The sequence below is a fragment of the Neofelis nebulosa genome, chromosome X (assembly GCF_028018385.1).
Source record: "Neofelis nebulosa isolate mNeoNeb1 chromosome X, mNeoNeb1.pri, whole genome shotgun sequence".
NCBI lineage: Eukaryota > Metazoa > Chordata > Mammalia > Carnivora > Felidae > Neofelis > Neofelis nebulosa.
This window is the reverse complement of record NC_080800.1, coordinates 79539440-79566794: the sequence shown is the minus strand read 5'-3', so window position 1 is coordinate 79566794 and position 27355 is coordinate 79539440.

Here is a 27355-nt window from a genome sequence, read left to right as displayed (position 1 = left end):
AGTTCATTTTTGCTTTTAATTTCCTTGCCTTTGGGGATGTGTCGAGTAAGAGATTGCTACGGCTGAGGTCAGAGAGGTCTTTTCCTGCTTTCTCCTCTAGGGTTTTGATGGTTTCCTGTCTCATATTCAGGTCCTTTATCCATTTTGAGTTGATTTTAGTGAATGGTGTGAGAGAGTGGCCTAATTTCAATCTTCTGCATGTTGCTGTCCAACTCTCCCAGCACCATTTGTTAAAGAGACTGTCTTTTTGTCCATTGGATATTCTTTCCTGCTTTGCCCAAGATTAGTTGGCCATACGTTTGTGGGTCTAGTTCTGGGGTTTCTATTCTATTCCATTGGTTTATGTGTCTATTTTAGTGCCAATACCATGCTGTCTTGATGATTACAGCTTTGTAGTAGAGGCTAAAGTCTGGGATTGTGATGCCTCCTGCTTTGGTCTTCTTCTTCAAAATTACTTTGGCTATTCGGGGCCTTTGTGGTTCCATATGAATTTTAGGATTGCTTGTTCTAGTTTCAAGAAAAATGCTGGTGCAATTTTGATTCGGATTGCATTGAATGTGTAGATAGCTTTGGGTAATATTGACATTTTGACAATATTTATTCTTCCAATCCATGAGCACAGAATATTTTTCCATTTATTTATATCTTCTTCAATTTCCTTCATAAGCTTTCTATAGTTTTCAGCATACAGATCTTTTACATCTTTGGTTAGATTTATTCCTAGGTATTTTATGCTTCTTGGTGCAATTGTGAATGGGATCAGTTTCTTTATTTGTCTTTCTGTTGCTTCATTATTAGTGTATAAGAATGCAACTGATTTCTGTACATTGATTTTGTATCCTGCAACTTTGCTGAATTCATGTATCAGTTCTAGCAGACTTTTGGTGGAGTCTATCGGATTTTCCATGTATAATATCATGTCATCTGCTAAGAGTGAAAGCTTGACTTCATCTTTGCCAATTTTGATGCTTTTGATTTCCTTTTGTTGTCTGATTGCTGATGCTAGCACTTCCAACACTATGTTAAACAACAGCGGTGAGAGTGGACATCCCTGTCGTGTTCCTCATCTCAGGGAGAAAGCTCTCAGTCTTTCCCCATTGAGGATTATGTTAGCTGTGGGCTTTTCATAAATGGCTTTTATGATGTTTAAGTATGTTCCTTCTATCCCAACTTTCTCGAGGGTTTTTATTAAGAAATGTTGCGGAATTTTGTCAAAAGCCTTTTCTGCATCAATTGACAGGATCATATGGTTCTTATCTTTTCTTTGATTAATGTGATGTATCACATTGATTGATTTGCTAATGTTGAACCAGCCCTGCATCCCGGGAATGAATCCCACTTCATCATGGTGAATAATTCTTTTTATATGCTGTTGAATTCGATTTGATAGTATCTTGTTGAGAATTTTTGCATCCATATTCATCAGGGATATTAGCCTGTAGTTCCCTTTTTTTACTGGGTCTCCGTCTGGTTTAGGAATCAAAGTAATACTGGCTTCATAAAATGAGTCTGGAAGGTTTCCTTCCCTTTCTATGTTTTGCAATAGCTTGAGAAGGATAGGTATTATCTCTGCTTTAAACGTCTGGTAGAACTCCCCTGGGAAGCCATCTGGTCCTGGACTCTTATTTGTTGGGAGATTTTTGATGACTGTATCAATTTCTTCGCTGGTTATGGGTCTGTTCAAGCTTTCTATTTCCTCCTGATTGAGTTTTGGAAGAGTGTGGGTGTTTAGGAATTTGTCCGTTTCTTCCAGGTAGTTCAGTTTATTGGCGTATAATTTTTCATAGTATTCCAAGACAAGTGCTTGTATCTCTGAGGGATTGGTTATAATAATTCCGTTTTCATTTTTTTTATCTATTTGGGTCATCTCCCTTTTCTTTTTGAGAAGCCTGCCTAGAGGTTTATCAATTTTGTTTATTTTTTCAAAAAACCAACTCTTGGTTTCGTTGATCTGCTCTACAGTTTTTGTAGATTCTATATTGTTTATTTCTGCTCTGATCTTTATTATTTCTCTTCTTCAGCTGGGGTTAGGGTGTCTTTGCTGCTCTGCTTCTATTTCCTTTAGGTGTGCTGTTAGATTTTGTATTTGGGATTTTCTTGTTTCTTGAGATAGGCCTGGATTGCAATGTACTTTCCTCTCAGGACTTCCTTCACTGCATCCCATAGCGTTTGGATTGTTGTATTTTCATTTTCATTTGTTTCCATATATTTTTTAATTTCTTCTCTAATTGCCTGCCTGACACATTCATTCTTTAGTAAGGTGTTCTTTAACCTCCATGCTTTTGGACGTTTTCCAGACTTTTTCCTGTGGTTGATTTCAAGCTTCATAGCATTGTGGTCTGAAAGTATGCATGGTATGATTTCAATTCTTGTATACTTATGAAGGGCTGTTTTGTGACCCAGTATGTGATCTATCTTGGAGAATGTTCCATGTGCACTGGAGAAGAAAGTATTTTCTGTTGCTTTGGGATGCAGAGTTCTAAATAGATCTGTCAAGTCCATCTGATCCAATGTATCATTCCGGGCCCTTGTTTCTTTATTGACCGTGTGTCTAGATGATCTATCCATTTCTGTAAGTGGAATGTTAAAGTCCCCTGCAATGACCACATTCTTATCAATAAGGTTGCTTATGTTTATGAGTAATTGTTGTATATATTTGGGAGCTCCTGTATTCGGCGCATAGATATTTATAATTGTTAGTTCTTCCTGATGGATAGGCCCTGTAATTATTATATAATGCCCTTCTTCATCTCTTGTTACAGCCTTTAATTTAAGTCTAGTTTGTCTGATATAAGTATGGCTACTCCAGCTTTCTTTTGACTTCCAGTGGCATGATAAATAGTTCTTCATCCCCTCACTCTCAATCTGAAGGTGTCCTCAGGTCTAAAATGAGTCTCTTGTAGACAGCAAATAGATGGGTCTTGTTTTTTTATCCATTCTGATACCCTATGTCTTTTGGTTGGTGCATTTAATCCATTTACATTCAGTGTCATTCTAGAAAGATATTGGTTTTGGGGCACCTGGGTGGCTCAGTCGGTTGGGCGTCCGACTTCAGCTCAGGTCATGATCTCTTGGTCCGTGAGTTCGAGCCCCGCGTCAGGCTCTGTGCTGACAGCTCAGAGCCTGGAGCCTGCTTCAGATTCTGTGTCTCCCTCTCTGTCTGACCCTCCCCCGTTCATGCTCTGTCTCTCTCTGTCTCAAAAATAAATAAACATTAAAAAATATTAAAAAAAAAAAAAAGAAAGATATTGGTTTAGAGTCATTGTGATGTTCGTAGGTTTCATGCTTGTAGCGATGTCTCTGGTACTTTGTCTCACAGGATCCCCCTTAGGATCTCTTGTAGGGCTGGTTTACTGGTGACAAATTCCTTCAGTTTTTGTTTGTTTGGGAAGACTTTTATCTCTCCTTCTATTCTAAATGACAGACTTGCTGGATAAAGGATTCTCGGCTGCATATTTTTTGTTCATCACATTGAAGATCTCCTGCCATTCCTTTCTGGCCTGCCAAGTTTCAGTAGAGAGATTGGTCACGAGTCTTATAGGTCTCCCTTTATATGTTAGCACACGTTTATCTCTAGCTGCTTTCAGAATTTTCTTTTTATCCTTGTATTTTGCCAGTTTCACTATGATATGTTGTGCAGAAGATTGATTCAAGTTATGTCTGAAGGGAGTTCTCCATGCCTCTTGGATTTCAATGCCTTTTTCCTTTTCCAGATCTGGGAAGTTCTCAGCTCTTATTTCTTTAAGTACCCCTTCAGCACCTTTCCCTCTCTCTTCCTCCTCTGGGATACCAATTATGCGTATATTATGTCTTTTTAGTGGATCACTTAGTTGTCTCATTTTCCCCTCATACTCCTGGATTTTTTTATCTCTCTTTTTCTCAGCTTCTTTTTCCATAATTTTGTGTTCTAGTTCACCTATTCTCTCCTCTGCCTCTTCAATCCAAGCCGTGGTTGTCTCCATTTTATTTTGCAGCTCGTTGATAGCATTTTTTAGCTCCTCCTGGCTGTTCCTGAGTCCCTTGATCTCTGTAGCAATAGGTACTCTGTTGTCCTTTACACTGTTTTCAAGCCAGCGATTAATTTTATGACTATTATTCTAAATTCACTTTCTGTTATATTGTTTAAATCATTTTTGATCAGTTTGTTAGCTGTTGTTGTTTCCTGGACATTTTTCTGAGGGGAATTCTTCCGTTTCATCATTTTTTATAGTCCCTGGAATGGTGTTGGACTCGGGGCACTTCCTTGTGCTGTTTTGAATAACTTGCATTGGTGGGCAGGGCCACAGTCAGACCTGTTGTCTGCCCCCAGCCCACTGCTGGGGCCATAGTCAGACTGGTGTGTGCCTTCTCTTTCCCTCTCCTAGGGGCGGGATTCACTGTGGGGTGGCGTGGCCTGTTTGGGCTACTTGCACACTGCCAGGCTTGTGGTGTTGGGGATCTGGCATATTAGCTGGGGTGGATTGGCAAGGTGCACAAGGGTGGGAGGGGCAGGCTCAGCTCGCTTTTCCTTTGGAGATCTGCTTGAGGAGCGGCCCTGCAGCACCGGAAGGGATTTAGACCCACCAGAGGGATGGATCCGAAGAAGCACAGCATTGGGTGTTTGTGCAGTGCAAGCAAGTTCCCTGGCAGGAACTGGTTCCCTTTGTGATTTTGGCTGGGTTTGGGCAAGGGAGATGGCTCTGGCGAGCGCCTTTGTTCCCCACCAAGCTGAGCTCTGTTGTCCAGGGCTCAACAGCTCTCCCTCCGGTTTTCCTGCAGCCCTCCCGCTCTCTGAGCAGAGCTGTTAGCTTATAACCTTCCAGATGTCAATTCCTGCTTGCTGTCAGAACACACTCCATCGGCCCCTCTGCTTTTGCAAGCCAGCCTCGGGGGCTCTGCTTGGCCCGCAGGCTGCCCCTCCATCCTGGCTCACTCCCGCCAGTCCATGGAGTGCACACAGCCTCTCCGCCCTTCCTACCCTCTTCCGTGGGCCTCTTGTCTGCACTTGGCTCTGGAGATTCTGTTATGATAGTCTTCTGGCATTTTTCTGGGTTATTTAGGCAGGTGTAGGTGGAATCTAAGTGATCAGCAGGATGCGAGGTGAGCCCAGCGTCCTCCTACACCGCCATCTTCCCAGCCTTCCAAATTTATTCCAAGAGGCCAGCATTGATTCCAAAACCAGACAAACAACCCACTAAAAATGAAATATACAGACCAATTTCCCTGTGAAATTCCCTGCTCCAGTGGAACAGTACATTAAAATAATTATTCATCAAGATCAAGTGGGATTTATTCCTGGGCTGCAGGGGTGGTTCAATGTATGCAAATCAATCAACATGATGCACCATATTAATAAAAGAAAGGGTAAGAATCATATGATCCTCTCAATAGGTGCAGAAAAAGCATTTAACAAAATACAGCATCCTTTCTTGATACAAATCCTCAAAATATTAGAGATAGAAGAAACATACCTCAATGTCATAAAGGTCCACAGTTAATATCATCTTTAATGGTGAAAACTGAGGACTTTTCCCCTAAGTTCAGGGACACAACACAATGTCCACTCTCATTATTGTTGTTCAAGACACTACTGGGTGTCCTAGCCGCAGCAATCAGAAAACAAAAAGAAATAAAAGACATCCAAATCGCCAAGGAAGGAGTTAAAATTTCACTCTTCACAGATGACAACATACTCTACTTGGGAAAGTTGAAAGACTCCACCAAAAAAGTGGCTAAAAGTGATACATGAATTCAGCAAAGTCACAGGATATAAAATCAATGTACATAAATTGGTTGCATTTCTATACACCAATAATGTAGTAGAAGAAAGAGAAATCAAGGAGTCAATCCCATTTACAATTGCAGCGAAAACAATAAGATACCTAGGAAGAAACCTAACCAAAGAGGTAAATGACTTGTGGTCTGAACTCTATAAAACAGTATAAAACTCAATTTATGTCTTTGCAAATGTCAAGCTTTCATTCTTTTATAGAGTTCAGTAATATTCCCTTGACTATAATCTTTTTCTTTTTCTTTTTTATTTACTAATTTTTACATTTTTTTCAAAGTTTTCATTTAAATTAAATTCATTTAACATATAGTGTGGTATTGGTTTTAGAAGTAGATTATATCACTTACATATAACAAGCACCCAGTGCTCACTCATCCCAACAAGTGCCTTCCTTAATGCCCATCACCCATTTAGTCCATGCTCCCATCCAATACCCCACCAGTAACTCTGTTTGTTCTCTGTATTTAAGAGTCTCTTATGGTTTGCCTCCCTCTTTGTTTTTATCTCATTTTATTTTTCCTTCCCTTGCACTATGTTCATCTGTTTTCTTCTCAAATTCCACATATGAGTGAAATCATATTGTATTTGTCTTCTCTGTCTGACTTATTTCACTTAGCATAATACATTCTAGTTCCATCCATGTTGCACAAATGGCAAAATTTCCTTATTTTTCATTGCTGAATGATATCCTATTGTATATATTTACCACCTCTTCTTTATCTATTTGTCAGTTGATGGACTTTGGGATCTTTCCATAGTTTTGCCGTTGTTGATAGTGCTGCTACAAACAATGGGGTACGCGTGTTACGTCAAATCAGCATTTTTGTATCCTTTAGATAAATACCTAGTAGTACAAGGGGGTAATAGGATAGCTGTATTTTTTTTTTAATTTTTGAGGAACCTCTATACTGTTTTCTAGAGTGGCTGAACCAGTTCGCATTCCCACCAACATCTGTTGTTTCTTGAGTTATTAATTTTAGCTACTCTGACAGGTGTGAGGTGTACTTTCATTTGGTTTTGATTTGTATTTCCCTGATGATGAGTGATGTTGAGCATTTTTCATGTGTCTGTTAGCCATATGGATATCTTCTTTGTAAAAGAGTCTGTTCACGTCTTTTGCCCATTGCTTTACTGGATTATTTGTTTTTTGGGTGTTGAATTTGGTAAGTTATTTTTTGATTTTGGATATTCACCCTTTATCAAATATGTCATATGCAAATATCTCATCCCATTAGATATATTGTCTTTTAGTATTGTTGATTGTTTCCTTCACTGTGCAGAAGCTTTTTATCTTTACGAGTTCACAATAGTTCATTTTTTCCTTTTGTTTCCCTTGCCTCCTGAGATAGGTCTAGTAAGAATTTCCTGCAGCAGAGGTCAAAAAGTTGTCTGTTTTCTCCCCTAGGATTTTGATGGCTTCCTGTCTTACATTTAGGTCTTTAATCCATTTTGAGTTTATTTTTGTGTATGGTGTAAGAAAATGGTCCAGGTTCATTTTTCTTCATGTTGCTGTCCTGTTTTCCCAAGAACACTTGTTTAAGAGAATATTCTTTCCTGCTTTGTCAACAATTACTTGGTCATCCATTTGTGGATCCATGCATTCTCTGTTCTTTTCCATAGATATGTGTCTGTTTTTTGTGCCAGTAACATACTGTCTTGATGATTACAGCTTTTTAATACAGCTTGAAATCCAGAATTGTGATACCTCCAGCTTTGCCCTTTTTTTAACATTACTTTGGCTATTTGGGGTATTTTCTGGTTTTATACAAATTTTAGAGTTATTTGTTCTAGCTCCGAAAAAATGCTGGTGTTATTTCCATAGTGATTTCAGTGAATGTGTAGATTGCTTTGGGTAATATAGACATTTTAACAATATTTGTTCTTCAAATCCATGAGCATGGAATATGTTTCCATTTATTTGTGTCTTCTTCCTTTTCTTTCATAAACATTCTATAGTTTTCAGCATACAGATCTTTTACCTCTTTGGTTAGGCTTCTTTCTAGGTATATTATGGTTTATGGTGCAATTGTAAATGGGGTAGATGCCTTCAAATCTATTTCTGCTACTTTCTTATTGGTGTATAGAAATTCAACTGATTTCTATACACTGATTTTATATTCTGTGACTTTGCTGAATTCATATGTCAGTTCTAGCAGGTTTTCGTGGAGTCCTGGGTTTTCCACAAAGAGTATCATGTCATCTGTAAAGAGTGAAAGTTTGACTGCTTCCTTGCCACTTTGTGTTGCAGATTTTGAGTCTGGAGTTCTCTCTTGTACACTCTCTTGTAAGAGAGTGGACACAGAGTTGAATACAAGAGAAGCTAATGTCCAGGAGGAGACAAGAGTCCCAAGCAAGTGTTCTTGCTCCATATTTATTAGGATTAGAAGGCTAACAAATGTGATGAACGTGCAGAAAGAGACAATAAAATAGTGATCATTAAGTCATCTGTGTGAAATAAAAGGGAGTTTTGAAATTATGTAGTATTAGGGGTTTGGGTCAATACAAAACAAAATCCTAGCACTGAACAGATGGACATTTACTGCAGGCACCAGGCGCTGTGTCTGTTTATCTTGTCTAGGTGATAAGACAGATAGAGCATGCTACCTCAGGGTAAGGAGGTTTTCAAGGTTTTTGGGTTTTTTTCTTCCAATTAGCTCTGAGCAATTTCTCCCTGATGCAGTGGTCTTTCACCCTGTTTACTTGTTTACCTATTTTCAGATTTCGTACTGTGGAAGCATTCCACTATACACTTTGTTCTATGCTGAGGGCGCTTCCACCCTGTTTACCTATTCTTACTTATTTCATCCTGTGGAAGGGGCTTTCTGCTCTGTGCTATGTTCTATGCTGGAGGCGCTTTCACCCTGTGGCCGCATTCCATTCTAAGCCTTGCTAAACCAATGTTGCAAGTTCAGGAAATTCTTAAAATTATTTCCCACAATTTTGGAATCCTTTGATTTCTTTTTGTTATCTGATTGCTGAGGCTAGGACTTCCAAAACTATGTTAAACAACAGTGTTGAGAGTGGACATTCTGCCATGTTCCTGAACTTAGGAGTAAAGCTCTGTTTTTTTCCCCATTGAGGATGATATTAGCCATGTGTCCTTCATATATGGCTTTTATGATGTTGAGGTATGTTCATTCTATCCCATTTTCTTGAAGGTGTTTATCAAGAAAGGATGATGCATTTTGTCAAATGCCATTTCTGCATCTATTGAGAGGATCATGAGTTTCTTATCCTTTCTTTTATTAAGGTGATGTATAATGTTGATTCATTTGCAGATATTGAACCAGTCCTGTAGCCCAGGAATAAATCCCGCTGGATCATGATGAATAGTTCCTTTAATATAATGCTGGATTCATTTTTCTAGTATCTTGTTGAGAATTTTTTCATCCATTTTTATCAGAGAAATTGGTCTGTACTTCTCCTTTTTGTGTGATCTTTGTCTGGCTTTGGAATCAAGGTAATGCTGGCCTCATAGAATCAGTTTAGAAGTTTTCTTTCCATTTATATTTTTGGAACAGATTTAAAGGAATAGGTATTAACTCTTCTCTAAATGTTTGGTAGAATTGCCCTGGAAAGACATCCAACCATATACTTTTGTTTGTTGGGAGATTTTTGATTACTGACTCAATTTCTTTAATAGTTATGGTTATGTGCAAATTTTCTATTTCTTCTTTTTTAAGTTTTGGTAGTTTATATGTTTCTAAGAATTCATCCATTTCTTCCAGATTGCCCAATTTATTAGCATAGAATTGCTCATAATATTCTCATATTATTGTTTGTATTTCTATGGTGTTGTTTGTGATCTCTCCTCCTTAATTCGTGATTTTATTTATGTGGATACTTTTCTTTTTCTTTTTGATAAATCTGGCTAGGGGGTTATCAATTTTGTTAATTCTTCCAGTGAATCAGCTCCTGATTCCCTTGATATGTTCTACTGTTTGTGTGTGTGTGTGTGTGTGTGTGTGTGTGTGTGTGTGTGTGTTTATTTCAATATCATTGATTTCTGCTCTAATATTTATTATTTCCAGTCTTCTGCTGTTTTGGGGTTTTATATGTTGTTCATTTTTCCAGCTCCTTTAGGTGTAAGATTAGGTTCTGTATTGGAGACATTTCATCCTTTTTTTTAGGAAGGCCTGGCTTGCTATAAACTTCCCTTTTATGACCAGCTTTGCTGCATCCCAGAGGTTTTAGACTGTCGTGTTTTCATTTTCATTGACTTTCATTACTTTTTAATTTCCTCTTTAATTTCCTGGTTAACCCATTCATTGTTTAGTAGGATGTTCTTTAATCTCCAAGTATTCATGGTCTTTACAATTTTTTTCTTGTGGTTGATTTCAAGTTTCATAGCATTTGGTCTGAAAATATGCATGGTATGATATCTTTTTATACTTCTTGAAGGTTGGTTTGTGACCCAATATGTGACTTATTCTAAAGAATGTTCCATGTGCACCTGAGATCTAGAGAATGTTCCATGTGCACTTGACAAGATGTGTGCTCTGCTGCTTAGGATGAAATGTTATGAATGTATCTCTGTTATGTCCATCTGGTCCAGTGAGTCATTCAAAGCCATTGTTTCCTTGTTGATTTTCTGCTTAGATCATCTGTCCATTTCTGTAAGTGGAGTGTAAAGGTCCCCTACTATTATGGTATTATTATCAAAGATTATTAATATTATGCTATTATTATCAATGATTATTAACTCTTTTTATTTGTTTAGTTTTAATTTAAGTTATGGTTAGTTAACCTACAGTGTAATATTAGTTTGATGTATACAATATAGTGATTCAACTCTGCCATATAACACATGGTGTTCATCATAACAAATGCCCTCCTTAATCCCAATAACCTATTTATTTAACCCATACTCTCTTCCACCTTCCCTTTGGTGACCATCAGTTTGTGTTCTATTATTAAGTCTTCTTTAAGTGTTTCATAAAAATCATTTATAAAGCCAACTGGTCCTGGACTTTTGTTTGTTGGGAGTGTTTTGATTACTGACTCAATTTCTTTGCTGTTTACTAGTCTGTTCAAATATTCTATTTCTTCCTGTTTCAGTTTTTGTAGTTTAAATGTTTTCAGGAATTTAACCATTTCTTCTAGGTTGTCTAATTTGTTGGTATATAGTTTTTCATAATATTTTCTTATGAGTATATTACTATGGTGTTGGCTGTTAATTCTCCTCTCTCATTTTAAATTTTATTTATTTGAGCCCTTTTTCTTTCTTGATAGGTATGGCAAGAGGTTTATCAATCTCATTGATTATTTTCAAAGAATCATCTCTTGGTTTCATTTATAGGTTCTATTGTTTTGTTGTTATTGTTGTTGTTTCCAAATCATTTATTTCTACTCTAATCTTTATTATTTCCTTTCTTCTGCTGGTTTTAGATTTTGTTTGTTTTTCTTTCTAGTTCCTTTTAGGTGCAGATCTAGGTTGTTTATTTGAAATTCTTCTTGCTTTCTGAGGGAGACCTGTGTTTCTATAAACTTTCCTGTTAGAACTTATTTTGATGCATCAGAGAGGTTTTGAACCATTATGTTTTCATTTTCATTCCCACCCCCTTTTTAAATTATTTCTTTGGTTTTCTGGCTGATCCTTTCAGTATTTTAGTAGCATGTCATTTAATCTCCATGTCTTTGTGGTCTTTCCACGTGTGTGTGTGTGTGTGTGTGTGTGTGTGTGTGGTTGACTTCTAGTTTTATAGTATTGTGATCAGAAAAGTTGCATGGTATGATTTCAATCTTCTTGAATTCATTGACTTGGATTTAGGGGGCTAATATATGATCTATTCTGGAGAATGTTCCATGTGCACTTACAAAGAATGTGTGTTCTTTTTTTTTTTAATATAGAATGTTCTGCATATGTCTTTAATGTCCATGTGTTCCAGTGTGTCATTCAAAGTTAACATTCTGTTTATATGGTTTCCATTGATGTAAGTGGGTATTAAGGTCACCTACTATTATTGTTTTATTATTGATTTTTTTCCTTTATATTTGTTATTAATAGTTTCATATATTTGGGTGCTCCTGTTTTGGATACATAAATATTAACAATTGTTATAAATTTTTGTTAGATTATCCCCTTCATTATTTTGTAGGGTCCTTATTTGTCAACTGTTACAGTTTTGTCATAAAGTCTGTTTTGTCCAAAATTACTATTGCTACTCTGGCTTCCTTTTGACATCTATTTGCATGATAGATGTTTCTTCATCCTCTCACTTTCAACCTAAATGTGTTTTTAAGTCTAAAATTAGTCTCTTTTAGGCACCATATAGATGTATCTTGTTTTTTTTTTTATCTATTCTGTCACCCAATGTCTTCTGATTGGATTAAGTACATTTACATTTCAAGTCATTATTGACAGATATATATTTATTGCCACATTTAGTATTTGTTTTGTTGTTGTTGTTGAAGTTTTTCTCTGATTATTTATTGTCTTTCATGTTTTTTCTGATTGTCTTTAGTGATATATTTGGATTATTTCTCCATATTATTTTCATATATATTGGTGGTTTTTGATATATGGTTATCATTAGATTTGTATATAACTATCTCTGCATATAGCAGTCTATATTAAGTTGATGGTTGTTAAAGTTTGAACTCATTATTTTATCCTCTCCTCCCTATGTTTTAGGTGTATATTATTATATTTTACATACTTTTTTGTGGGTTCTTTGACTGATTTCTTTAGGAAATACATATTTTTACTGCTTTTGTGTTTTCTACTTCTCTACTGTCATTTTTGTTCTCTCCTTTCCCCTCAAAGAGACCCTTTAATATTTCTTGAAGAGCTGGTTTGGTGGTCACAGAGTCCTTTAGGTTTTGCTTGTCTGGGAAACACTTTATCTCTCCTTCTGTTCTGAATGGTACCTTAGCTGGATAGCGTATTCTAGGCTATAGATTTTTTTTTCCATTCAGCACTTTGAATGGAACACGCCACACTAGATGATTAGTTAAAAGAAAAGTATGCAAATTTCCAGGCATAAAAATTATTTTCCTCGGATTCTACCATCTTATACAAGATGTTCAGTTTCAAAAAACTGAAAAGCATAAGAAATGGCAAGAAAACAACACACTCCTGTAAGGCAGAATGTTATAACCAGACCTAGAAATGACACAAATGTTGGAACTGACAGAGAATTTCAAATACCTATTATTGGGGTGCCAGGGTGGCTCAGTTGGTTAACTGTCCAACTTCAGCTAAGGTCATGATCTCATGGTTCATGGGTTCGAGCCCCAGGTCTGGCTCTGTGCTGACAGCTCAGAGCCTGGAACATGCTTTGGATTCTTTGTTTCCCTCTCTCTCTGCCCCTCTCCTGCTTGAGCTCTGTCTCTCTCTGTCTCTCAGAAATAAATTTAAAAATAAATAGATAAATAAGTAAATAAATAAATAAAATACCTATGATTAATATATTAAGAGTTTAATGGAAAATATTGAAAACATGTAACCAGATGGGTAATTTCAGCAGAAAGATGGAAACTATAATAGTCAAAAGAAAGTGTTACAAATGAAAAACATTGTGACAGAGATGAAGAATGTCTTCAATGGACTTGTCTGCAGACTTGACAATGAACAAGGAATGAATCAATGAATTTGACAATAGGTTTGTAGAAAAGAAGGAAAGAAAAAAATGTTAAAAACAAATCCAAGTATCCATGAGCCGAGAGATGTTACCAAATAATCTGTGATACAAGTAATTAGAATCTCAAAGAAGGGAAAAAGAATGGAGGAAAAAAAAGTTTTGAGAAAAATAATGGCCAAGAGTTTTCCAAAATTAATGACATACATCAGACCACATATCCAAGAAGTCCAGAAAACATGAAGAAAGAAAAATTCCCCCCAAAAAGAAAAAGAAGAATAAAAATGCACCAGAGTATATCATATTCAAACTGCTGTAAACAAAATGATACATAGTGATTGGACCTTGCCAAAAGAGGTACTTTGGGTAAAGTCTACCTTTGTTTATTTTCAGTGATAACATATGCACCCTTTTTATTCACATAAAGTTATTCACATCCAGTCCCCAAAGCCTGTGAATATGTTACCTTATAGGGAAAAAGGGACTTTGCAGCGTCATCAAGTTAAAGATTTTTGAGAAAGGAAGATGATCCCCGATTATCCGGGTGCACCCAGAATACAATCACAAGATTTTTATAAGTGAAAAAGGGAGGGAGGAAGGTCAGAGTCAGATAAAGATTTGAGATGTCACACTGCTGGCTTTGAAGATGGAAAGAGGGGCCATGAGCTAAGAAATGCTATGTCTATTGAACCTAGAAAATACAAATGGAAAGGATTCTCCCCAGAACTGCCAGAAGTGCTGCTGGCACCTTGATTTTAGTCCAGCACAAACCTAGTATTCTCTACTCACTAACATTGGCTTGGAAAGAGTATCTCAGAACTAATTAATATTTCACACCTGAATATAAATCCTGTTCATATTTAATTCTCTCTTCAAAGTCCCATGTAAGGGTCATATCCTTAAAAAAGCTTTCTTAAGTATCCTCCAATATCTTACTGTGTAGTTGATGTGATAGGCAGAATAATGTCCTGCATGTTCTAATCCCCAGAAGCTGTGAATATTTTAGGTTACATGCCAAAAGGGAATTAAGATTGCAGATGGAATCAAGGTTGCTGATCAACTGATCATAAAATAGGGAGATTATCTTCTATTGTTTGAGTAGGTCCACAGTAATCACAATGGTCCTTAAAGTGGAAGAAGAGGTCAGGCAGAGGAAAATATAATGGAAGAAAGGCACTGAGACATTTAAAATTTCTGGTTATAAAGGTGAAGTAAAGGGTCCATGAGCCAAGGAATGCATGCAGGTTCAGAGACTGGAATAGGTAAAAAAAATTGTACCCCAGAGCCTCTAGAAAAGGGAAAAGCCCTAGCAATACCTTGATTTTATCCCACTGAGACTACTGTTGGATTTATAATCTACAAGCCTGTAGAATAATACATTTCTCTTGTTCTAAGCCACCAAGTTTGTGGTGATTTCTTAAAACAGTAATAGGAAACTAATGCATTTTCTGTAACCTTTTTCTAACCTAATAGTTTCTTTTTTATCAGATGTAATTTCTGAATTGGAAAAATCTAACAATCTTTCATGAATTTGCAACTAATGATCAAGCATTTTATTTTTCTAGCATGTCTAAAAACGTAGTCTTCATCTTCACCCAAAATTTAAAGCCTGTTTCATATTTCTCCTATTTAATGTAGGTATAGCTTTAATTTAAGAAATAATTTAAAATAATTATCAGGATTGGGGTGTCTGGGTGGCTCAGTTAAGCATTCAACTTCAGCTCAGGTCATACATACTTCGCATTGGGCTCTGTGCTGACAGCTCAGACTCTGGAGACTGCTTCAGATTCTAGGTGTCCTTCTTTCTCTGCCCCACTACCTCTCATGCTCTCTCTCTCTCTCTCTCTCAAAACTAAATAAACTTTAAAAAAATTAAAATAATTGCCAGGATTACATTCAATGGCTTATAGTTTCCTTTATTAAAATGAACTTCCTTATTTATGTATGTATTATCAGAAGCTAGGAAATAATCTTTGTTTGTCTAGCTATTTAGTCATCATACCTTTTGTTTGTTTGATTGTTACCTTTTGTTTGTTTGATTCCATGTTTTTTAAAAGTAAATTGAAATAAACAAGATAAAATTTAATAACAGCAAGTCAGATGATTTAAATATTTATGCAACAGTAGTATCAATGATCAGGGATTGACATTTTAGTTTTGCTGCACTTACAACCAGCTTTAGTGGCTGCTTTTTTTTTTTTTTTTTGGCAATAGAATAGCTGGACTTCCTTCTTTAAAGTTGTGGAAAGAAGAAATTACCTTCCCAGCATGACACTAGAAAAATTGTAATTAGAATAAATTCTCCTCTGAGGTTATATGTTTGATTGTTAAATTTTTTTTTTTCAGGCAGAAACAAGTGACCCAATGGTTATTTTATTAGGTATATAAAAAGTTAGGAATATGAGAGTTTTCTACATCTATCTTATAATTTTGTGTAAGTAAAGAAAATAAAATTATTCCATGAAAGATGACATTTGTGTAGGGTCTTTCCATAAGTTTCAATCCATAGAAACATACGGAGCACTTTTGTTTATGTACTTGTTAGCAAAAACAATAATAATTCAGGAAATCAGATCCTTGAATTATTTTTAAGGAAGAGAGTTCAAATTTGGAAGAAGATACTTGCACTGGGTGATTTTTTCCCTTTTTCATGTCTTTTAACCTAAAAGCAGTGCCCAATATGTGCAATATTGGGTGATTAAGATTCTGGTAGAAAACTTGAAGTCTTTCTAGCTTGAAAAACTAGAATACAGAATTTGGGACAGATAATAAATGTTAGGGAGACCCATAACAACAACAACAACAACAACAACAACAACAACAACAACAACAAAATTATTTAGAGGGGAATCTTCAAAATATGTCTAAAAAGTCTATGTATGAAGAAAAACTATAAAGACTACCGTTGAAATAACAGGATGTTGTAATTATCACAGGAAAATTTAAAGCAGCTATTTTAAATATTTTCCAGGCCATGTAGGAAAATAGTTCTATAATGAGCAAAGAAAAAATAGGACATGTCATCAGAATTAAAAAAAAGACAAGTAGAAATTTTAAAACTAAAATATTTAATATTTCAAATATTAAAAAATATATGATTGGCTCAAACAACAGTTGGTGATGAAAGAAGAAAGTGTGAGTGAATTTTAAGACAGAGAAATGTAAACTATCCAATGTAAAGAACTAAGAGGAAAAATATTAAAAAAAGGAGGGTTTTGGAAAATTGTGGGACAATATTAAATGGGTCTCACATACATGTGATTGGAGACTTAGAATGAGGGAAAAGAGAAATTTGAGGGAAAATATTTGAAGATACAAATTTACTAAATTTGGTGAAAAACATAAATTTATAGATTCAAGAAACTAAGTGAACTCATGGAGAAAATATGCTAAACAAACAAACAAAAAAACATACCATACTCAAACTGTTAAAAGCCAAAGCCAAAGAGCAAACCTTGAAAGCCCTCCAAAAAAGACCGGTTAAAAATAAAAAATTACATATTCTGAAAAATTGATTCCGATGACTGTTGACCACTCATCAGAAACAAGGGAGCCCAAAAGTCAGTAGGGCAATAACTTTTTAAAATTGTTTTATTATAATATACTTGACACACAATGTTACCTTAGTTTCTGATGTACAACATAGTGATTCAACCAATTTCTGTATATGTTATGCTATGCTCACCACAAGTGTGCTACCGTCAGTGCTATTACAATTTCATTGACTATATTACCTATGCTGTACCTTGTATTCTCATGACTTATTTACTCCATAATTGGAAACCTATATCTCTCAATCCTGTTCACATATTTTGCTCACACCCCATCCCACTCCCCTCTGGAAACTATCAGTTTATTCTCTGTAATTATAGGTCTGATTCTGCTTTTGTTTGTTTATTCGTTTTGTTCGATGTGGTGTATATTTACACAATAGAATATCATGCAGCCATAAAACGATAAGATCTTGCTATTTGCAACAACATGAATGGATCTGGAGAGTATTATGTTAAGTGAAATAAGTCAGACTGGAAAAGACAAATACTGTATGAAAATATCACATGATTTCACTTATATGAGGAATCTAAAAAGCAAAACAAATAAATAGACCAACACATAAAAAAAAAAATCAGGGAAGAAAAAAGCAATCTAGAATCCTATATAAAATAAAAAAATACATAAAAAATGTAGACAAACTGAAGAGATATTCATATAAATTACAATAAAAATAATATGTTTCTACCAGAATGGCACTGTAAGAAATGCTAAAATTTTTTTTCTGGATGATGGGAAATTACCCCAGATAGAAATTTATAACATCAGACAGGAATACAGGGTACCAGAAATGGAAAATATGTAGGTAAATATGAAAAAATTATTGTTTCCTTTTAATTTTCTTCATATACATATGACTATTTAAAGCAAGACTTTCTACAACATTTTATTGTGAGTTTTATTATTATGTTGATGCAATGCACAAATTAGAGCTTACCAAAATATAGCCCAGGAGCCAAATGCATTCTGATAACCATTTTTGAATAGCCTATAAACTAAGAATAATTTTTACATTTTTATTTTAATTGTTGAAAAAAATAGAACATCTCATGATGACAATTTCATGAAATTCAAATTTCATTGTACCTAAATAAAGTTTTACGGGAACACAATCATATGCACTTATTTACATATTGTGTATGGCTTTTGGATTATTATATCACATCATATGCAAAAATTAACTAAAAATGGATCATAGAACTAAATGTAAAACCTGAAATGCCAAAACATCTGGAAGAAAACAGTAGAATATCTTTGTCACTTTGAGGTTGACAAAGACTGGCTAGACAAACAATAGAAACAAAAATCATAAAAGAAAATGGACTTCATCAAATTTAACTTCCATTTCTCAATAATAAAAATATAAACAAAAGAGTAGGAAAAGGCAGCCACAGACTATGGAGTTTGTACTACATATATCTGACATGACTTTTATCCAGAATATATAAAGAGCTCTTAAAATTCAATAAGACATATTATGTTTTTGTGGTTTTTTTATGCTATAATAAATTGCTAAAAACTTAGTGGCAGAAAAACAACAAAATTTTTTCTTACAGCTCTGAAGTTCAAAAGTCCTAAAATCATGGTGTCATTGGGGTTGCATTCCTTCTGAAGGTGCTAGAGGAGAATCTGTTTCTTTGTTTTGTTTTGTTTTGTTTTTTCCAGTTTATAGAGTTCACAGCCATTCCTTGTCTCTTGAGCATTTTCTCCACCTTAACGGAAAACAGCATAGCATATTAAAATCTCTCTTTCCCTCTCTACCTATCTCTCTGAAAATCTCTCTTTTCTCTGTCTCTCTCACTCCTATTTCCATGGTCACATTTCTTACTCTGACTTGGACCCTCCTTCTTACCTTTTATTAGGACCCTTGTGATTAGATTGGTCCCACTGGGATAATTTAAAGTAATTTCTTCACCTCAAAATTTTTAATTTAATCACAGATGTAAAGTCTCTTTTGCTATGTAAAGTAGACACAGGTTTTGGGAATAAAGATGTAGAAATGAGGGGAGGGGATGATTCTGTCTTCCATAAAAGACAAGCAGTCCAATATACTAAAAGGCAACAATTTGAACAGACACCTTACAAATAAAAATGCAGAAGTTAATGTTCAATTAGCACATGAAAATGGTAAGCATCTTTATTCATTAAGAAAATTCAAAACAAAACCACAACAAACTACATTACACACTGGAATGGATAAAATTTTAAACTCTGACAATACAATGTGGTATTGAGAACACGTAACAAATGGAACCCTCATACATTGTTGATAGGATGACAATGGTCCAGCCACATTGGAACATAATTTGAAAACTTCCTACTAGACAATACATTAAATCTATTCCTATGAATTTAAATAAGGGAATAAAAATCTGTACCCACAAAACATTTTTACATCAATGTTCACAGCAGCTTTCTTCATAATAGCCCAAGTTAGAAAAAATTGTGGTGTATTTTTACAATGGAATGCTACTCAGCAACAAGAGAAACAAGGAGCCTATATGTGTAACATTGACAATTATGAGTCTCAAAAACATTATACTTAAAGGGGCACCTGGGTGGCTCAGTCAGTTAAGCGGCCGACTTCGGCTCAGGTCACGATCTCACGGCTCGTGAGTTCGAGCCCCACGTCAGGCTCTGTGCTGACAGCTCAGAGCCTGGAGCCTGTTTCAGATTCTGTGTCTCCCTCTCTCTGACCCTCCCCCATTCATGCTCTGTCTCTCTCTGTCTCAAAAATAAATAAACATTAAAAAAATTAAAAAAATTATACTTATGAAAATAAATCAGATACAAAAGAACACATTTTATAATATGAAGTTCTTTTTTACATTTTTTTGTAAGTGTATTTATTTTTGAGAGAGAGAAAGATAGCACAATCAGGGGAAGTGCAGAGATACAGAGAGAGAGAGAGAGAGAGAGAGAGAGAGAGAGAGAGAGAAAATCCCAAGCAGGCTCTACAGTGCAGAGCCCTTTGTGGGGCTTGATCCCATGATCCATGAGATCATGACTTGAGCTGAAATCAAGAATCCATCGCTCAACCAAATGAGCCACCATGGTGCCCCCATAAAATGAAGTTCTAAACACAGAAAAATTAATCTATATTATAAAAACCGTATCACTTGTTAACTATATAGGCATAAGTTGATTTCAAAATGCTATGGTTGTTTTGGTGTTTACACAATGTATACATATGTCAAAATATATGGAATGAAACAATTAAAATGGAATAATTTTTGTATTCCAATTACACTTCAATAAAGTTGAAAAATATATTATGGAGCTTTAAGAAACATCAAAGAATAAGAATATAATTGAAAGTCAAAGACAATTTGTTAATTTGGTTTTAATCAGAATTTATTTGATGGTTATGCAATTTGAGTATTTCATAACTCATTAGAGTATACGATTCTTGTATTGAGCACATACTATGTGTAATCTATTGCTGAAAAACAAGGAAAATAAAAAGATAAATACAGCCCTAGCTCTCATGTTCCAGTGGGGATCAATAAATGATAAACTGATAATTTCCGAGAATAAGTATTATAAAGAAAATAAAATAAGGTGATAAAATAATGACCCGTGGGCTCATGGCTACTTAAGTTAGGATGGTCAGGAAGACCTCTATGAAGAAATGACATTTAAGCTGAGTTTTATGTTGTGAGCACTAGTGTGTCAAAGGCACAGTGTAAGGGAATGTTTATTGTCAAATAAGTGTTATAGACAGCAAAAATAAAGACATATGTATATTATAGCATAGATTTGATTGAAAAGTAAACTTCACCTAGGTCCTAAAACTGGCAGAATCATTATAAAGGAACAAATACAGGAACTATTCCATAAGATTTGCTTCAGTCTTTTCTTTTTCTTATCAGCTGTATAATACTCTAATTCAACCCCAATATTATATTCCCATGTCACCTTTAACATCTATACTAGTTACCACTGTAATTATTTGTTGCCATATTTGCCTCTCCAGTTAAATTAACATTGTCTTCAAAATCTAAGCTTGTATTAATGAGCACCAGGCATATTAGTGAGACTCAAAATGTGTTTGAGTAAATGATGACAACATACTCACCACACTATCTTTCTGCCTCTGTCTTTACCTCATCTTCATCTCTTCTGAAAAAAGTAACTAGATTAAACTTTGCAAGACAAAATACCCAGGAAGTTCCATGTGTTCATACTGTATACTGCCTTCACAATACAAGTTCCTGGAAAACATAGGTTTTTTCATATAATTGTTTGTTCCTCGAAATATTCACCATAAAAGCAACAGGCATATAGACTAAAAATAGTTAGGAGACACAGCATTTAATGTAAACCCTACTGTCTCTGAGTTATACTGCTTATGTTCAAATCCTGATCTAGGTTCAAATCCCAGCTCTGCCACTTAGGCAAACCACTGAACCTTTCTTTGCCTCAGTTTCTACATCTTTAAAATTAAGACAAAATGGTGTCTATCTTTTTTTTTTAATTTGTTCAACATTTATTTATTTTTGGGACAGAGAGAGACAGAGCATGAACAGGGGAGGGGCAGAGAGAGAGGGAGACACAGAATCGGAAACAGGCTCCAGGCTCTGAGCCATCAACCCAGAGCCTGACGCGGGGCTCGAACCCACGGACCGCGAGATCGTGACCTGGCTGAAGTCGGACGCCCAACCGACTGCGCCACCCAGGTGCCCCAAAATGGTGTCTATCTTATAAGATGGTTATAAATATTAAAAACTCAATACTTTAAAATGTAGAAGTATCTTGAGGATAGTATGCATGAATTAGAAGTAGCTATTATCATTATTATTATTACTACTATTATAATTACTAAAGTGAGATTATGTAAAATGGAGTTATCTAAGTCTGAGATTAGAAAAAATAAAGAAAATAAGTTACATTTCTATGAAGATGATAGTGGCCTGCTTTATTTGACTACAATCTTTTCTCCATCCCTTCCATTGAGTCACGTCCTTTGTTTAAACCCATTTTTAAACTTTCCTTTTCAGCATTCCTTTTATGACTGAGTTTCATTGTGAATTTGAGTTGTAATGTGCTGTATTTGATAGTGCTGGTATAAAAATAAATTGAATTGTTTTTCACTTAAGTCTTAATTTATGTAAACAATTTCTTTACTTGATGTTCCAAAGATATGTTAAGATTAAAAACTGTATTAGCCCTACATGTATAATGAGAACTGAATTTTTAAAACAAGTTTCCCATTTTAAGGAGTTATTTTTACTTGAATCTTAAAATAATTCCTAAATTCTTTTGAGCAAATTAGTCTACATTCAGATATAATAAAGCATAGTGTACATTTTAAGGAACAAAAGAGCACAACCCTTATGACAACCATTTGATTTTATAGTCTACCAAATCAAGTGTATTCCAAACTAGTCTCTTGTGAGTATATACAGACAGAATTTTATATTTCAGTAGATGATTTTTCATTGATTTGCCTGGAGCAAAACAAAACGTTCAGCTAAAAAGATGATGGAAAAATCATCTAAGTTGTAAAATCCTAACAAGTTTACATTCATTTAGAGAATGACCTTAAAAATTTATTGGAATTGTTGAACGCCTAATGCTTTGTATAGTGATATGTTGATATCATTTGTGCTGCTCTACCCTATTTAGATAATGAGATAACAATAGGGACAGAATTTGCTAAATCATCATTGTAAACAAAAAGTAGAAGAAAATATTTTGTCTTTAAAATCTATTTCAGTGCATTCTATAGTGTTTTGTAGACTTTCCAAATAATCATAAACTTAGCTAGTGAGTGTAAAACAGTGGAGTTTCATTTGCAAACACTTTAAATCAAGGCCTCATGAAGCATATGGACTTTACATTGTTCTCTGCATGAAAAGAAACACATTACATTCCAAAGTAGGTGTGTCCCCTCCTAATCAAACTCACACTAATAATTGAATATTAGCACTGACCTGAAGTAACAATCCTTGATGTATAGGGACATGCCAGACTCGAAGATAACCAACTCCCATAGCAAAAATAGCTTTTGTAGATTAAAATAAATACACTGGATTGCAACCAGAACTGAATAGGTAGTCAATGCCCAGAATTAAGAGCAAAGGTAAAAGTGTTCCATAGAGCTAATACCACTAAATAGCTTTGGACCAACATTCAGTTTGGTCTTGCATTTAGCCATATATAAAACAAGTTTACATTGACCAGTTGTAAATCATGATTTCAGTTCTTTAGTCTAAACATAAAGGTCCTTTCTTATCATTATTCTCTTTCTAAATCATGAAAAATACATTATTATTACTCATTGGTTCTTTTCTAGAGCTCAGTGCTGTGTTTTGCTAACACATGGGTATTTAATCAATGCTTGTTGATAATTTACTCTCCTGTAATATTTCATTTATTGGCAATTTTCTTAGTAAGGAATAGGCCATTCTGCTATGATCAACAGTAGGTAAAAAGACATTATTCAAGCAACTACTAGAACCAGAAAAATTCGTGCTCATTTCTGTGTTTACAGAGATGTGCTTTTATGTCCTAATCAATTTAATTTTATGATTATGGCAGATTAATCTAAAGCTTAGCAGAGACTATATTTGATAGCTATTGTTGACAGAGCAAAAAGCACCATTGGAATCTGTTACATAAATGTATAATTATGCAAACTAAATTCATAGCTCAAAAAATGTTAACCATGGCTGATGTGTGTGTGTGTGTGTGTGTGTGTGTGTGTGTACCAGAGTGACAAACAGTAAAAATAAAGTAAATTTGATTCATGATAGTTTAAAAAAGCTTTCATTTAAAAAAAAGAATGTGTTATATCTCCTATGAGACCTGGTAATTTAAACAATTTAAACACAATTTTCATAGTAGTTTGTAATTGCTCCCCCAATGGTTAACCTCTTCAATAGCAGTTTGTGTATGTTGCAACAGTAAACTTTTATCCACAGTTGCAATCTCCTTTCTTGACATTATCTTTTAATTCCATTTTATGAAAAATCAACACATAAAACCTAGTCTCAATGTTTTTCTTGTTCTAAATTAAATCAACATGAAAGATACAGAAGTTTTTTTTTAAAGAAAATAGAGAAATGTTTATGTGAAGTAATAAAAAGCATAACCCAATGTCAGTAATTAAACACAGATAACTCTGTTTTGACCAATCATTTGCAAATAATTGGCAGAAGTAGATTAGATAGACTAATCTATCTAGACTAATTGATAGACTAATCATTTTATATTTAATTATCATATTAATAACAGCCATAAACCCTCAGAAAAAAATTGATAGTTATTATACCCACTAACTAAAACCAGGGTTAAAAGATAGCTTGATAAATGTTCTATTTATGAAATGCAAATTAAAAGAGAAAAACTAAACAAAAATGGGTCTTAATGGGTCATTTTTAATTTTTTAATTTTTTTAATTTCAAATCTAGTTAGCATATATAGTAATATTGGTTTCAGGTCTAGAATTTAGTGACTCATCACTAAAATATAATACCCACTGCTCATCACAAGTGCCCTCCTCAATACCTATCACCAATTTAGCCCATCCCTGGCCCACCTCCTTCCATCAACCCTCATGTTGTTCTCTATAGTTAAGAGTCTCTTATTATTTCCTTTTCTCTCTCTCTGTCTCTGTCTCTCTCTCTATCTCTTATTTTCCCTTCCCCTATGTTCATCTCTTTTGTTTCTATAATTCCACATATGAATGAAACCATGTGGTATTTGTCATTCCCTGACTGAATTAACTTAGCATAATACACTTTAGCTCCATCCATGTCATTGAAAATAGCAAGATTTCATTATTTTTATGGTTGAGTAATATTCCATTGTATAGATATACCACATCTTCAGCCATTCATCTATTGATGGATATTTGGGCCCTTTCCATTATTTATCTATTACTGATAATGTTGCTGTAAACATTGGGGTGCATGTGCTCTTTTGAATCAGTATTTCTGTGTCCTTTGGGTAAATGCCTAGTAGTGCAATTGCTGGGTCATAGTGTAATTTTATTTTTATTTATTTATTTATTTTTTTTTAATTTTTTAACGTTTATTTATTTTTGAGACAGAGAGAGACAGAGCATGAACGGGGGAGGGTCAGAGAGAGAGGGAGACACAGAATCTGAAACAGGCTCCAGGCTCTGAGCTGTCAGCACAGAGCCCGACGCGGGGCTCAAACTCATGGACTGCGAGATCATGACCTGAGCCGAAGTCGGATGCCCAACGACTGAGCCACCCAGGCGCCCCTGTAATTCTATTTTTAGCTTTTGGAAGAACCTCTACACTGTTTTTCAGTGTGGCTGCACCAGTTTGCATTTTCACCAACAGGGTAAGACAGTTCTGTCTCTGCATGCTCACCAACATTTGTTGTTTCTGTTGTTAATTTTAGACATTCTGACAGATGTGATGTGGTAGCTCATCATGGTTTTGATTTGTATTTCCTTGTTAATGAGTGATGTTGAGCAACTTTTCATGTGTCTGTTAGCCAGCTGGATGTCTTGTTTGGAAAAATGTCTGTTCATGTCTTCTGACCATTTCCTAACTGGATTATTTATTTTTTGGATGCTGAGTTTGATAAGTCCTTTATAGATTTTGGATACTATCCCTTTATCAGATATGTCATTTGCAAATATCATCTTCCATTCCATAGGTTGTCTATGGTGTTGTTATTTCCTTTGCTGTGCAGGATCTTTTTGCATTGATCAAGTCTCAATGGTTCTTTTTTTGCTTTAGTTTCCCTTGCCTCCAAAGATGTGACTTGCAAGTAGGTGCTACAGCTGAGGTCAAAGAGGTTGCTGCCTGTTTTCTCCTCTAGGATTTTGATGATTTTGAGTCTCACATTTAGGTCTTTCATCCATTTTGAGTTTATTTTTGTGTGAATAGTATAAGAAAGTGATCCATTTTCATTCTGCATTTTGCTGTCCAGTTTTCCCACCATCATTTCTTCAAGAGATTGTCTGTTTTTTCTTTGGATATTCTTTCCTGCTTTGTCGAAGATTAATTGAATATATAGTTATGGGTCCATTTCTGGGTTTTCTATTCTGCCCCATTGATCTTTGTGTCTGTTTTTGTGCCAGTGCCATACCGTGTTGATGACTACAGATTTGTAATATAGCTTGAAGTCAGGAATTTTGATGTCCCCATCTTTGCTATGCTTTTTCAGGATTGTTTTGGCTTCAAGGTCTTTGTGGTTCCATACAAATTTTTAGATTGTTTGTTCTAGTTCTGTGAAAAATGCTTGTGTTATTTTGATAGGGATTGCGTTAAATGTGTAGATTGCTTTGGATAATATGGGCATTTCAACAATATTTGTTCTTCCAATACATTAGCATGAAATGTTTTTCCATATTTTGTGTATCTTCAATTTCTTTCATAAGTGCTGTATAGTTTTCAGAGTACATACATTTTACCTCTTTGATTAGGTTTATTCATAGGTATCTTATGATTTTGGTGCAATTTTAAATGGTATTGACTCCCTGAATTCTCTTTCTACTGCTTCATTATTGGTGTATAGAAATGCATCAGATTTCTGAACATTAATTTTATATCCTGCAACTGTGTTGAATTTATGTATCAGTTCCAGTAATTTTTGATGGACAGACTCTTTCAGGTTTTCTACATAGAGTATTATGTCCTCTGCAAATAGCAAAAGTTTGACTTCTTCCTTGACAATCTGGATGGATGCCTTTTATTTTTGCTGTCTGATTACTGAGGCTAGGACTTCCATTACTCTGTGAAATAACAATGATGACAGTGGACATCCCAGTATTGTTCTTGACCATAGAAGAATATTTCTCAGTTTTTCCCCATTGAGGATGATATTAGCTGTGGGTCTTTTGTATATGGCATTTATGATGTTGAGCTATATTCCCTATACTGTGTTTGTTGAGATTTTATCAAGAATGTATCATGTATTTTATCAAATGCTTTTTCTGTACCTATTGAGAGGATCATAGGGTTCTTATCCTTTATTTTGTTAACATGAGGTATCATGTTGATTCATTTGCAGATATCGAACCATCCCTGAGCCCAGGAATAAATCCCACTTAATGGTGGTGAATAATTCCTTTAATGTACTGTTTCATTCGATTCGTTAGTTTTTTTGAGAATTTTCACATGTTCATTGGAGATATTGGCCTATAATTATTTTATTTCTTGAGGTATTTGGTTTTGGAATCCAGTTAATGCTGGTTTCATAGAAGTAGTTTTGAAGTTTTCCTTCCATTTCTATTTTAAAGAACAGTTTGAGAAGAATAGGTATATACTTTTTTTAAATGTTTGGTAGAAGTCTTCTGGGAAGCCATCTGGCCCTGGACTTTTGTTTGTTGGGAGATTTTTGATAACTGATTCAATTTATTTGCTGGTTTGGGGTCTATTCAAATTTTCTATTTCTTCTCGTTTCAGTGTTGGTAATTTAAATGTTTTTTTGTAGAAATTTGTCAATTTTTCCCAAATTGCCTATTTTT